Below are 13,074 nucleotides of genomic sequence, written 5' to 3' on the forward strand. Positions count from 1 at the left end.
GCCCTTTTGGGGACAAGGTCTTACGAAGTTGCTGAAGCTGGCTTTGAACTTGCAATTCCCCTGCCTCAGCTCCCAAGTCTCGGGATCACAGGTGTGCACCCCTGCACCTGCCCGACTTCAGTGTGGGACATGTTCCAGAAACAGCTGGCTTAGCTATCGACAGTGCTGTTCTGGAACTTCTATAGAGCTTCTGCCAACGGGGTTGCCAGGCAACATTCCGGGGGAGCTGGGGCCCAGGATCTGTCATTCACCCACTTGCCCGACAAGCATGCCGATCGGGGAAGCCTGTTGCTAAAGTCCCCTGAGCCCTCCTGGCTGGTAACGGAGGAAAGGATGAGCCACAGAGTGAAGAAGACCTTAGCACACAAAAAGTCCACAGTAGATAGAGGAGGACTCCTAACTCTCAGGAAGACAGAAGACCCAGACAGAGGGGCAGAAGGCTGGAAGAGGCACTTTGCAAAAGAGGGCCCCCAGGGCCCAGTAGCACCTAAAAAGGGCTCATGAATTATGGAGTGTGAAGATAAGGAGCAACTGTGGGGACAGCTCCTGCCTGTGGGGACAGGATACACCTCTGGGACCCTGTGTCAAAGCTGCTGTGCAGCCCAACGTGCCTGGGTGCTGATGCGGGATTCCGTTCCGCAGAGTGCTCACTGCGACGCCGTCTGGGACAGCCCAACGTGGAAATGGCCCCGGGATCCCTGAAGAGGAAAAGGATGGGTAGAGAAACCTGTTGGCGTGCACAGCGAGAGAGCAATACAGAGCTGCAGGCACCACGAAGGGACCCAGGCCCCAGAGTGTCCCGCATGATGCCACCAGCAGAGAAAGGTGCAAATGCAGGGAAACCACGGAGTTAGCAGTCGGGGCGATGGCTGTGCACGTGTGGAAGTTTGTCAGAGGGCTTCGGGTGCTGGCCACGTCCTGCCTTGACCTGGGTGCGACCACATGGGACATTACGTTTGTTTCCTGTAGGTGTATTTCAATTAAAAGACAAAGAAACCAGCTTCCCTTGGCGCGGAGCTCCGGTGGCAAGAGCGATGCTGGCCTTGAATCTGCTCCACACAGCCGTGCAGTGAGCCACCTGTAGCCCCTCTGGTGTCACCTGTTTCACAGACACTGCCCTCCTGTGCTGGTCCCTAGGCTCAGGAGAAAGCTCCTTCCCCACAGCAGCGGCACCCCACCCCGCACTGCTCCGGCTCCTCCCTTCTTGGCACCCCAGGTTCCGTCAGCAGTGAAACCCATGGGCTCTGCCTTCCCAGCACCCACAGCGCCCCTCCCCCCACACACTGTGCCTGTCACACCTCTGCCCTGCCCACCTGGCTTCCCTGCCTCCACTCCCAACAGGGATGGGGTGGCAGCGACCAGGCTCTCCTGGCCACCCCACACTTGCCCCTGAGCCCACGTGGGATGTGTGGGATGGGCCAGCCCCACCCCCTGTCCTGGCCTCCCCACCTGGCCTCCAGCCTGGCCCAGCTCAGGTGGCCTCTCTTCTGTCTGCAGCCCCCGCCCCTCGCCTCCTGCAGGTGGCAGCTGAGGCCCCTGAGGGCACCTCCCCAGCCCCACCTCAGACACCCTCAGCACCTCCACTGGGACCCACGGGGACCACTCCCCAGACCATCAGTCAGGCTGGGCCCTGCAGGGCTGGGGTGAGGCCCCAGAACTTGTTTCCCAAAATAGGGGAGGCCACCGAGTCAGGAAACCATTTATCTTTTCAGCACAAGGTCCTTGATCCAATCCCCAGGACCCAAATAAATGGACAAATGAAAATTAAAATGTTTCTTTTTTTTTTCTTTTTTTTTTTTTCCAAAAAAGTAGAATGTCAAGCTGGGGCTGTAGCTCAGTGGCAGAGTGCTTGCCTCCCATGAGTGAGGCACTGGTTCGACCCTCAGCACCACATAAAAAAAAGGATAATAATAATAATTTGTGTCCATTTACAACTAAAAAAGTTTTTTTTTTTTTTAAGTAGAATATCGGGGCTGGGGTTGTGGCTCAGCAGTAGAGCACTTGTCTCACATGTGTGAGGCACTGGGTTCAACTCCCAGCAGCACATATAAATAAATGAATAAAATAAAGGTCCATCAATACTAAAAAATAGTAAAAAAAAACACAATGTCATTCAGTGATCTAGACTTCTCTCTCTCTCTCTCTCTCTCTCTCTTGGTGGTTGTTGTACCAGGGATTGAACTCAGGGGCACTTGACCACTGAGCCACACCCCAGCCCATGTTTTATTTTTTAATTTGAGACAGGGTCTCCCCGAGTTGCTGAGGAGTCGCTGCGATCACAGGTGTGTGCCCCCATGCCTGGCTGTGATCTTCACGTTTTCTGCCGCTGTGTATTTTCTGTGTTTCTACAATACTTACGCAATTCAGATAAAGCACCATTCCAGCTGGGCAGGGTGGTGCAATCCCAGCAACTTGGGAGGCTCAGGCAGGAGGATTGCAATTTCAAGGCCAGCCTTAGCAACTTAGTGAGACCCTGTTTCAAAATAAAAAAATAAAAAGGGCTGGGGGTGTGGTATTAATTAACCCCTGGGTTCAATCCCTAGTACCAAAAAAAAAAAAAAAAAAAGAGCATATTTTCAAAGTCAAACTCTTTGCTTCAATATTTGTCCTTCTGGAAAAGTGCCCCACAGAAAAAATCCTAAACACAGAAAAGAATTGTACAGGGACAAAAGATGACACGGAGCAGATCTGAGGTCCCCAAGAGGCCTGTCTGGAGCCACCCTCTGCTGTCCTTTGGATGTGAGATGCCCCCTGACCTCCTGTTAATGCAGGAATGTTTGGAGGAGGAATGGTTGGACTGTGAGAGCTGTGACCTAATGGACTCACCGGTGGTGCCTGTGGGCAGTCGGGGTGAGGCTGGAGGAGAGGGGTCACTGGGGGTGCCCCAGAAGCGGGCATCTGTTCCATCTTTTCCTGCAGTTCCTGGGCCCCCTCCCTCCTTACCCCCCCTCCGCCCCTGCCTCCCAGATGCCAGGAGCTGGGCGTCTTTGTCCCCCACATCCTTCTGCGTGATGTTCTACCTCGCTCAGCCAGAGGGATGGTGTTGGTCCATCGTGGACGGAACCCCTGGAACTGGGAGCCCAAATCAGCTCTCCCTGAGTGCTCCCTGCCAGGTATTTTGGTCTCGGTGAAAAGCTGGCCACCGCCCCCCCTGCTGGGAGGCCGAGGCCCGAGGGCTTGGGAGGTCAGCCAAAAACAGTGGTGCTCGGCTGGTCTCCACAGGCACGGTCCCCATCTGCTCTGTGTTGGCTGAACACTGTCCTCCGTGCTTTTCTTCCTGAGAACGTCTGTTCTTAGCCCTCTTACCCTGTTCCAGATGAGGCCTGGGCTCACTCCGCACAGGACACCCAGCCTCAGCAGGCTGAGCCCCCGTGGTGCGGCCTGCTCAGCCTGGCCTCACTAACAGAATCCTGGGTCCAGGGGGGGAACGCCGTGGGTCTAAGCCAACCCCCTGTTCTTTTGCAAGTCAGGTCTCGGGTGACTGTGTGACCCAGTCTTTGGTGGACTTCTGAGAAGTTCAAGAAGAAATCGGATTTGCTTGCATATCATTGCTTCTTGCTCTTGAGGGGCGATGTCTGGAGCTGAGGCAGTTGTTTTATGCCCAGGAAGAGCAAAAACTCTGGACCTGTTTCCCTGGATGCAGGGCTTTCAGCACAAGAACTGAGAAATTCTGGGCAACCAGAACGGTTGGTCAGCCCGAACTGGTGGCCTGGGAACCCAGAGAGGGACTGGGCCCTGGCCAACCACCAACCTCCAGATGTTTTCTACACAGCAGTGGATGTCCTCATGGTGAAGGTCTCTGTTCTGTCCCTTGAAGCTAAAGTCACAGCTCTGACGGCTGCTCACCCCCTTCCTTTTCCACCTCTTGCTTTCATGCTTTCCAGTCCCCGTGTCCCTGTCCCCATTGGGTCTGCTGAGTTCACCCAGCCATCAGCCTGGCTAATGGGCCTCCTTCCCCTGGGCTGCAGACCAGCTCCCCTGCTGGGGCCAGTGTGCTGCCTCCCTCCTCCTCCCCTCCCCCTCCCCTCCCCTCCCTCCCCCTTCCCTCCTTCCTCCTCCTCTACCTCCCTCCTCTCCTCCCCTCCCTCCTCCCCCTCCCCTCCCTCCCCCTCCCCTCCTTCCTCCTCCTCTACCTCCCTCCTCTCCTCCCCTCCCTCCTCCCCCTCCCCTCCCTCCCCCTCCCCTCCTTCCTCCTCCTCTACCTCCCTCCTCGCCTCCCCTCCCTCCCCCTCCCCTCCCTCCCCCTCCCCTCCTTCCTCCTCCTCTACCTCCCTCCTCCCTCCCCCTCCCTCCCTCCCCCTCCCCTCCCTCCTCCCCTCCCCTCCTCCTCTCCTCCCCTCCCTCCTCCCCCTCCTCTCCCTCCTCCCCTCCTTCCTCCTCCTCCCCTCCCTCCCCCTCCCCTCCTTCCTCCTCCTCTACCTCCCTCTTCTCCTCCCCTCCCTCTTCCTCCTCCCCTCCCTCCTCCTCCTCCCCTCCCTCCTCCTCCTCCCCTCCCTCCCCCTCCCCTCCCTCATCCCCCTCCTCTCCCTCCTCCTCTCCCTCCCCTCCCTCCTCCTCTTCCCCTCCCTCCTTCCTCCCCTCCCCTCCCTTCCTTCCTCCTCTACCTCCCTCTTCCTCCTCCCCCTCCCTCCTCCCCCTCCCTCCTCCCCCTCCCTCCTCCCCCTCCTCTCCCCTCCTTCCTCCTCTACCTCCCTCTTCCTCCTCCCCCTCCCTCCTCCTCCCTTCCCCTCCCTCCTCCTCCCCTCCCTCCTCCTCCTCCCCTCCCCTCCTTCCTCCTCTTCCCCTCCCCTCCCTCCTCCTCCTCCTCTTTCTCCCTCCTCCCCCTCCCCTTCCCCCTCCTCCTCCCCTCCCCTCCCTCCTCCTTCTGCTCCTCATCCTCCTCCTCCTCCCCTCCCTTCTCCTCCTCTACCTCCCTCCTTCTCCTGCTCTTCATCCTTCTCCCTCTCCCCTCTTTCCTCCTCCTCTACCTCCCTCATCCCTCTCCCCCTCCTCCTCCTGCTCCTCCTCCTCCTTCCCCTCTCCTACCTCCCTCCTCCTCCTCCCCCTCTCTTCCCCCTCCTCCTCCTCCCCTCCCCTCCCTCCTCCTCCTCTAACTCTTCCCCTCCCTCCTCCTCCTCCCCCTCCCTCCCTCCCCTCCCTCCCTCCCCTCCTCCTCCTCGATGTTTCCGAACTCTGCCTGGAGCTGCGACTGCTGGGCTCCCTGCTTTTCTTCTGGCCTCACTGCCCGGCCTCCCTTCCCGGCCTCCCTGGTCCAGAAATCTTGACGCCCTGGAGGAAGTGGCCAGCGTGGTGTTCTCCATCTCGCCCTCCTCACAGTCCAGGGGGCTGCACTGCAAGCAGCCCACAGACTTGGTTTGACCAATAAATCCGAGCCATGTCTCCCCTGGACCAGGCATCGAGGTCAGGCCGGACCCAACCCCTTCACTCTGGACCCGCGGGCTCATGTCACCCTCTCCCAAGTCTGACAGGGACCCAGGGCTGCCCCAGCTCTGGACTGGCCCATCCTCTCTGCATCCTGCGGCTGACTCAGCCCTTACCCGTCCTGCCCCAGGCCCTCTTATGGGAGAGCCCCGCAGGTGGTGGCCCTGGTGGTGGCCTTCTCCTGGCCCCAGCCTTTTCTTGCCCCCCACCCCGGGGCTCCAGGTTCTTCAAGCCCTTCCATCCTGGGGCCTACCTTGTTTATGGCTCCCTGTCCCCTCTCTGGACCTCTGTCTCCTCCTCTGGCCTGAGGGGACTCACCTGGAAACTACGGAAGCTGCTCTGGCTAGACAGGGACAGGGTGTAGCCTCCTGTGACATGCTCCTGGACCACACAGTGGGCAGGGAAGGGGAGAGGGCGAGAGAGAAGAGAGCCGCACTGTCTTGGGCCCAGGCTGGCAGGAGTCCTGAGCAGGGGTCTGGGTCAGGCTGGCCCAGCCGGCTTCCTGGGGCAGCAGCCCTCTCCTGGAGGGTCGATGCCAGGGTGCCCGGGGCCCGGAGGCAATGGCTCGCTCGGTCTGGCGGGAAGGGAGCCAGTGGGCTTCCAGGAAGGGAGGCTGATACCCCTTCCCGTCATGTCCTGAGAGGACAGGGATCCAGTTCCCTGGTCCTGCTGTCCTGGGGTGGGGGTGGTGACCCTGAGGGCCCTGCAGCAGCTGTGCAGGGCCGGGCACTCCTGGAGGCTGGAGCCTGGGGCTGGGCATCCATTGGACGAGGCCCCTGGCTGGTGGGCTTGGCCAGGGCAGGGCGGGCGCATTACTGGAAGCCAGGCCGGCTGCCTGTCTCTCTGCCAAGCTGCCCACTGCATTCCTCGGCCTCGTATTTCCAGGCAGCTTCTGGGATGGGCCCCAGGCCTGGCCTGCCCTGAGTCTGGGTGCCATGTTTGGGGGTCACTTGAGCTGTTGCTTGGGCTAGCGGCTGGGATGGTGGACAAGGCTGCAGGATGATACCTGAGGGAGCTGGGCTCCTGGGGGGTGAAAGCACCTCTTCCCTGGTCGTCCCAGGAGCTCAGGTGACGGGGGCTGTGTGTGAGCTCCTGTGTGTGCAGGGTGTGCTCACAGGTGTGCAGGCACAGGTTCTGCGTCTCCCAGGAGGCATGGAGGAGCATGGGGGTGGGTGTGCCCATCTTCTCTGTGGGCTGCCCTGGGACGGATGGGCTCTGCGTGACTGCCCACCCAGCCCATAACCCAGCGCAGCCGTCCAGAGGGCCTGTCCCAGGACAATCGAGGGTCTCAGGTTCCAGCACAGTGGCTGCCTGCAGCCCAGCCCAGCCCCTCTCCCACTGCCCAGGACAGGGCCTGCAGGGCCAGCCAGCAGCCTGCTTCATGCACTCTGGACATGGGCACCAAGGTCAGTGCCTGGGAGTTTCTTTTTGTTGTTGTTGATACTCTGGATTGAGCCCAGAGCTGCTCCACCACTGAGCCACATGCCCAGCCTTTTTATTTTTTACTTTGAGACAGGGTCTCACTAAGTTGCTGAGGCTGGCCTTGAACTTGATCCTCCTGCCTCAGCCTCCTGAGCTGAGTTGCTGGGATTACAGGTGTGGCCACTGCACCTGGTTATTTAATTTTCTTATTGCGCTAAGATACACGTAAGATGTCCTTTCTAGCCATTTGCAGGTGCCCAGTGCTGTGGAGCCATCACCATGCCCACCTCCAGAACACCTTTATCTTCCCAAGCTGAAACTGTCCCCATTAAACAATACCCGGTCCCCTCCCCAGTCACTAGCGACCCAACTCCCCGTTCCATCTCTATGAATAGACTGCTCCAGGACTGCCTGTGCGTGGAACTCACAGGTGTGTCTTCAGTGCCTGGCCAACTGCACACAATGGGGTGTCCTCCAGGTCCAGCCTGCTGTAGCATGGAACGTCCTTCCCCTTTAAGACCAGACAATGCGCCTTCCCCTTTAAGACCGGACAATGCTCCCTGGCATGGAGGTGCCCTTGACGGGCCCCCCTGATTCTTGGTTCTTGGTTCCTGGTCTGGAGACGGTGGGTGCGGGGTGCTGGGCAGTCCCTGTGGTGCTTCTGAGGTTGCTGTTTTGCTCTGGACGCTGGGAATGGAACCCGGGTGGTGGCACTGCGCTAGCCCCAGCTCCAGTCCCTGCGTTTAACTGAGGCCAGGGTCTCCCCAGAGGTCAGCCTTGGAGCTGGGTGCTGGGCCCCTGACCAGCAGGAGGGGTGACCTCTCACCCTGGACCCGGGGCTGTGAGAGGCTGGATGAAGCAGGACACGGCAGGGCTCAGGTGGGTGGGTGGTGGCCGCGGGTGGCAGCACAGTCCCCTCTGCACCTCTACCATTCCCAGGGCTCCCCACCTGGCCTTCCCGCTCCCCTCAGGGTGGACAGGTCTGCCGAGCTCCTGGAGGTCACCTGGAGCTCCCGGCCAGCCCGCTGGCCTTCTGCTCGCTCTGCCCTCCCCCTGAAGCACAAGGGTCTTTCCCTCAGGATCTTGACGGGGCCTGCCCGGGACCTTGGCAGAGGGAGAGTCAAGTGTCCAGTTAGCTTCAGGGCTCCTGCTACCCCTGCTCTCCTGGGACCTCCCTCTGCCGCCAGGTCAGGCCCCCAAGAGGGAGACAGGAGGAAGGTTCCAGAAGCCTGGGCCATTCCCCAGATCGATGGACGGAAGGCTGGCCGCCAGCAAGCTGGGCAGCAGCCTCAGGGCTGGGGTCTTGAGTGGCTTTGAGCAGGGTTTCCAGGCCTGGCCAGCCCTCAGGCCCACGCCCTTCCTGCTGGACACGGAAACCTCCCCAGACCCTTCCCTCCCTCTCTCCCCTCCTGGCTCTGAGCTCAGCTGGGAGGAAGGCCCTGGGTGCAGGAGCGTGGGTGGCCCCTTCCCTAGTGGTCCAGGGGACTCCACTCGAGCCTCAGTCTCCTCACCTGGACAACGTGGGTGGGCGGCACCCAGGGCAGGGTCATCCCAGGCCCACGGGAGGATGGGAGAAGCCTGGCCAACAGCAGCCCTCCCCATTCCCGGCCCTGACCAGAGGGAGTGGGTCAGCTCACCACAGCAGGGAGGGGAGGACAGGGGGACACCAGACAAACCCACACGTCTGCCCCCCCCCGCTCTGCCCCCTTCTGAAGGCTCCTTTGGGGGGGGCTCCTATGTGGGGGCTCCCAGGGATCCGCCCACCCACCCCCCTTCCTGCAGACCATGCGCGTCTGTCTGTCCAGCCAGCCCTGCCTTCCTGCTGGCGGTGGGTCGGAAGGTCCCTGTGCCTCCCCACCCAGCCTCCAGCCGAGGACAACACTCGCTGCACATCAGGAGGCAGTGCGGGGCCTTTCCCGGGGGCAGGCCCCTCACTGACTCACGTGGACCATGGACTGTGGGGGGGCATGGGGACGCGTGTTCTAGAGCCTGGCGCACCCTGGCCCAGGGCTGGGTGGACAGCAGGGCTGGGCTCCAGTGCTCTCCAACCAGGTCCTCCCTGATCCCCAGAGGGGCCCGCGGTGGCCTCCCTCTCAGGCCGTGGGGTGCTCTGAGGACTCCCAGATTCCCAGTCCCCACCTTCCTCCACAGCCCTCTTCAAGCCCCACCAGCCTTTTGTCCCCACTCCTGTCCCTTGTATGGTGTCCTGTCTCCCAGATGGCCCTGGGACCTGGCCTCTAGTGTGCGTGCCTGGGACATGGGCCCTGGCTGCTCTGTGTGACTTTGAGGCCCTGCCATCTTGGTCTGCAGCTCCCTTGTTGTGGGGAAAGCCGGTCACCACTGCCCACGGGAGTCTAAGCCGCTCTTGGAGAGGCTCGGGTGGAGAAGAGCTGAGGCCGACCAGTCAGTTCCTCCACTAAGGCAGGTGACCAAGGAAGGGGACGGCTGAGCAGGAAAAGGAATGGCTGGTCATTCTGGGGGCAGAGCCCGGGCCTGTACAGTAGCCTTTGGGAGGCCACTGGGTCATGAGGGCTCCTCTTGCGGGAATGGGACCGACCGAGGCCTCTAGGAAAGAGGCTTCGCTCAGGCATCAGCCCCCTCTTGTGCCCTCCAACCCCCGCCATGTGTGGACACATCTCCCTCTCCTTCGAGCACACCGCCAGGCGGGGAAGCGGAGAGCAGCCTCCCTAGACCCTGAGCCAGCCAGCCTCTTGGCCCTGGGCTTGCTGCCTCCGGAGCTGGGAGCTGCGGGCAATCGTGACTGCGGCTAAATCACCGCCTCAGAGGCTTTGTGATAGCAGCACACAGGGCCTGGGACTAACCAGCCAGACAACAGAGGGAGAGCTGATAGCCAGCGAGATACTGAGTGGTGTGTGTGTGTGTGTGTGTGTGTGCGCGCGCGCTGCTGGGGACGGAAGAACCCAGGGCCTCCCACATGCTGGGCAAGCACTCTATCACTGAGCTACATCCTCAGACTGTTTTTAAACTTTTTTTTAAAAAGTTGTACATGGGCTGGGAATGTGGCTCAGGCGGTAGCGCGCTCGTCTGGCATGCGTGTGGCCCGGGTTCGATCCTCAGCACCACATACCAACAAAGATGTTGTGTCCGCCGAGAACTAAAAAATAAACATTAAAAATTTAAAAAAAAAAAAAAGTTGTACATGGACACAATACCTTTATTTTATTTATTTATTTATTTTTAATGTGGTGCTGAGGATCAATCCCAGGGCCTCACACCTGCAAGGCAAGTGCGGGACCACTGAGCCCCAGCCCCAGTCTAATGCCTTTTCAAAATTTACTTTGAGACAGGGCCTGGCTGAAGCTGGCCTTCAATTTGTGATCCTCCTGCCTTAGACTCCCAAGTGGCTGGGATTACATGTGTGTGCCACCACACCCACTGATACAGAGCATGTTTATGCCCTTCTATACACAGAATCAAGAGCAAAAGCAGCTTCCAAAAACAAAAAACAAAACAAAAAAAAACCTTGATTCTTCTCCATCACTCCTCTTTTGAGTGGCAATCCCACCAGACTAAATGATAAACTCACTCACCTCCAATACACCCAGGGCCCCCAGAGGCACAGCTGCTCTGGTATCATTCACACTCTAGACTTTACAACAGTGCCCTCTTGGAGTTGTTCAGTGTGCAGCCTGCACAACACCACACAGTATCCCTGAGTCACATACTTTATGTAGAATAGTAAGGAAAGGAAAGATTAGGGATGTACCTCAGTGGAGAGCCTGCTTTTTGCACGCACAAGCCCCTGTGTTCAATCCTCAGCGCTGCAAAAAGGAAGGGGAAGAGGAGGAAATTAGTTGAGAGAAATAAAAATTGAGCAGACTACAGAAGGAACTGGTCGTTGTTCCCTCTGCCCTTGGCCATGGTCCCCTGGTTCTGGGGAAACCTAGTCTGAACGGGCCCCTCCTCCAGCCCCCGCTGCAGTCCTAAGAGGGGAGAGGGCCTACCCTGGAGGTAGGTTGAGCTGCTCACACACGGTCCACCAGAGTAGGGAAGCAAGGCTCAGGGGCAAGAGCCACCAGTCCCTAGAGCCGCTCCCAATACACTTCTGGGTGAAGAAGGCCCACAGTGGAGGGCGGTGGGCATGGCTACCACAGGGCAAGGCCAAGGCCCTGCTGTGAGACCTGCACTGTGGGCACGCGGGCACCGACCCAGGAAAGGAACCACATACACCAAACACACCCGGAAGAGTCCAGGTAGAGCCCCGCCATCTGAACAAGGTTGTGGGCTCCATCCAGGTCAGCATGCCAGCTGTCACGTTGTGCTAGTTTTGAAGAAAACTACCACTGCTGTGAACTGAGCCACGTGTGCGTGAAATCTGCCATTCTTTTCTTTTTATGGTACTGGGATTTGACCCCAGGGCCTCTTGCATGCACAGCATACACTCTGCCACTGAGCCTGACCAGTCTCTGTGTTACTTTTCACAACTACACGTGGACCCACATTCTTTTGATAAGAATTTCAGCGGAGCAGGGCACAGCAATGCACGCCTATAATCCCAGCAGCTCAGGAGATTGAGGCAGGAGGATCGCAAGTTCAAATGCAGCCTCAGCAAAAAGCAAGGCGCTAAGCAACTCAGTGAGACCCTGTCTCTAAATAAAATACAAAACAGGACTAGGGAGGTGGCTCAGTGGTTGAGTGCCTCCAATGCCCCTGAATTCAATCCCCCGTTCCAAAAAAAAAAAAAAAAAAAGACTTTCAGTGGGAAAAATCATATCCAACGCTAAAGTCCTGCTTAGGGGCTGCTCCAGGGCCCTCCTGACAGCCCAGTTTGGCCATGGGGCCACCATCTGCTGCACTGGGTGCTTGGCAGAGGCAGGACTAGCCACAGAATGAACGCAGGAAGGGGCATGCTCGGGGGTGCAGGAGGGCTGTCCCTCAGGACCTAGGAGCAGGACAGCCTCAGGGAAAGCCGGGCCACCTGCCTGGCCTGCGACCTGGGTCCCCCTCAAGGGAACACTGCCTGGTAACCAGTTCCCACGTTCCCACTCGGGTCCCTACATCTTCAGACACCGAGGTGGCTTCTCACGGGGTCTTATTCCAAACGCTCTAGAATGTCCCCAAGCACTCCACGGACCTTTTTCTTCCTCCTGATGCTGCCCCAGGTGTTGGTCTCGCCTGTCCCCCGGGCAAGGATGGAACAGCTGGCCTGCACGTTTCTGGTGAGGCCTGAGGGATATCCAGCATGCTCGAGGCTTGCGGGCAGGGCTTCCTGCCTGGCCTTCACCCCTCAGGTTGTAGGGCACTGGGGCACCCACCAAGGCTGCCTGCCCTAGGCTGTCCCCTGGGATCTTCCCTCCACCCACCATCCCCGCCCCCAGGAGGAGGACCCTAAGCCCAGAGCCCGCAAGGGGCAGGTTTTCTCCCAGAGCTCTGGTTCTTCCTCCTCCAGAGAACAGAGAGCACCTTCTCCAGCCCCTAGGGGAGGGGTGGGGGAGAACCCAGCAGGACAGGGCACCTGTGACTCTGCCAGCTCCTCCATCAGAATGCCCCTTCTGGCTGGGCTGCAGGTAGGGGCTGCAGGAGGGTTGAGCCCAGTTAACCGTGGCAGGGGGAAGGCCAGTGGCCACCTCCACCTGCCCCTGAGAGATCAGACCTCCCGGGCTGGAGGTGCTACTCCTGCACCTTCCCAAGAGCACCCCTCTCGGTCCACCTCTCACTCCTCCCCTCCCTCTCCCCACCTGCGAGAAGTCAGGAGTTCAGGGCTGGGGGCTGGAGGCAGGGGCCTGGAGCTGGGGAGTCCCTGTTCGCAGGAGGCCTTAGCACTGAGTGGGGCACCCCGACTGGGGCAATTCCCTGCTCCGGCTTCTTTTAGGGGCTCCTTCCGAGAGACTATTCGCTGATCACCTGAATCCCTACAAAGACAGCTGGGGTGGGGAGATGTTCTCGCAACAGTTCTAGTGAGAGAAGAGCTGGCGGTTCCAATTCCAAACCCAGGCCTTTGCAGTCTGACCATAAGAGCCAGGACTTGGGGGTGATCTAGAGGCAGGGTCCCCATGCCCCCACGATGCCCCTCACAGCCCTGGGAGAGGACTGCCCGTGGGTGACCTGTGCCATAGAACCCGGGCCTGGCGAGGTGGGGCGCGGTGCCCTGCAGGCCCGAGGGCTCCGCCTGGGCCCAGCCCCCGCAGGAGGCGAGCGCGGAGCCGGGGTGGTGGCGCGGGCGCGCATTGATTGCTGATGGAGACGCAGCCGCGGCGGCGCGGCCCGGGG

The 13,074-nt window shown here is 59.7% G+C and overlaps 1 long non-coding RNA gene across 1 annotated transcript; it reads right to left on the reverse strand.

Annotated features, from left to right (window-relative positions):
* Positions 1 to 400: 400 nt before the first annotated feature.
* LOC308635980 lies at positions 401 to 5,962 on the reverse strand. The gene is made up of 3 exons (XR_014019312.1): positions 5,740 to 5,962; positions 2,359 to 2,473; positions 401 to 698 (listed from the first exon to the last, which is right to left on the reverse strand). It is a non-coding gene; the product is annotated as an uncharacterized lncRNA (long non-coding RNA).
* Positions 5,963 to 13,074: the final 7,112 nt, after the last annotated feature.

Source organism: Spermophilus citellus (genome assembly GCF_964194105.1).
Source record: "Spermophilus citellus genome assembly, chromosome: 17".
NCBI lineage: Eukaryota > Metazoa > Chordata > Mammalia > Rodentia > Sciuridae > Spermophilus > Spermophilus citellus.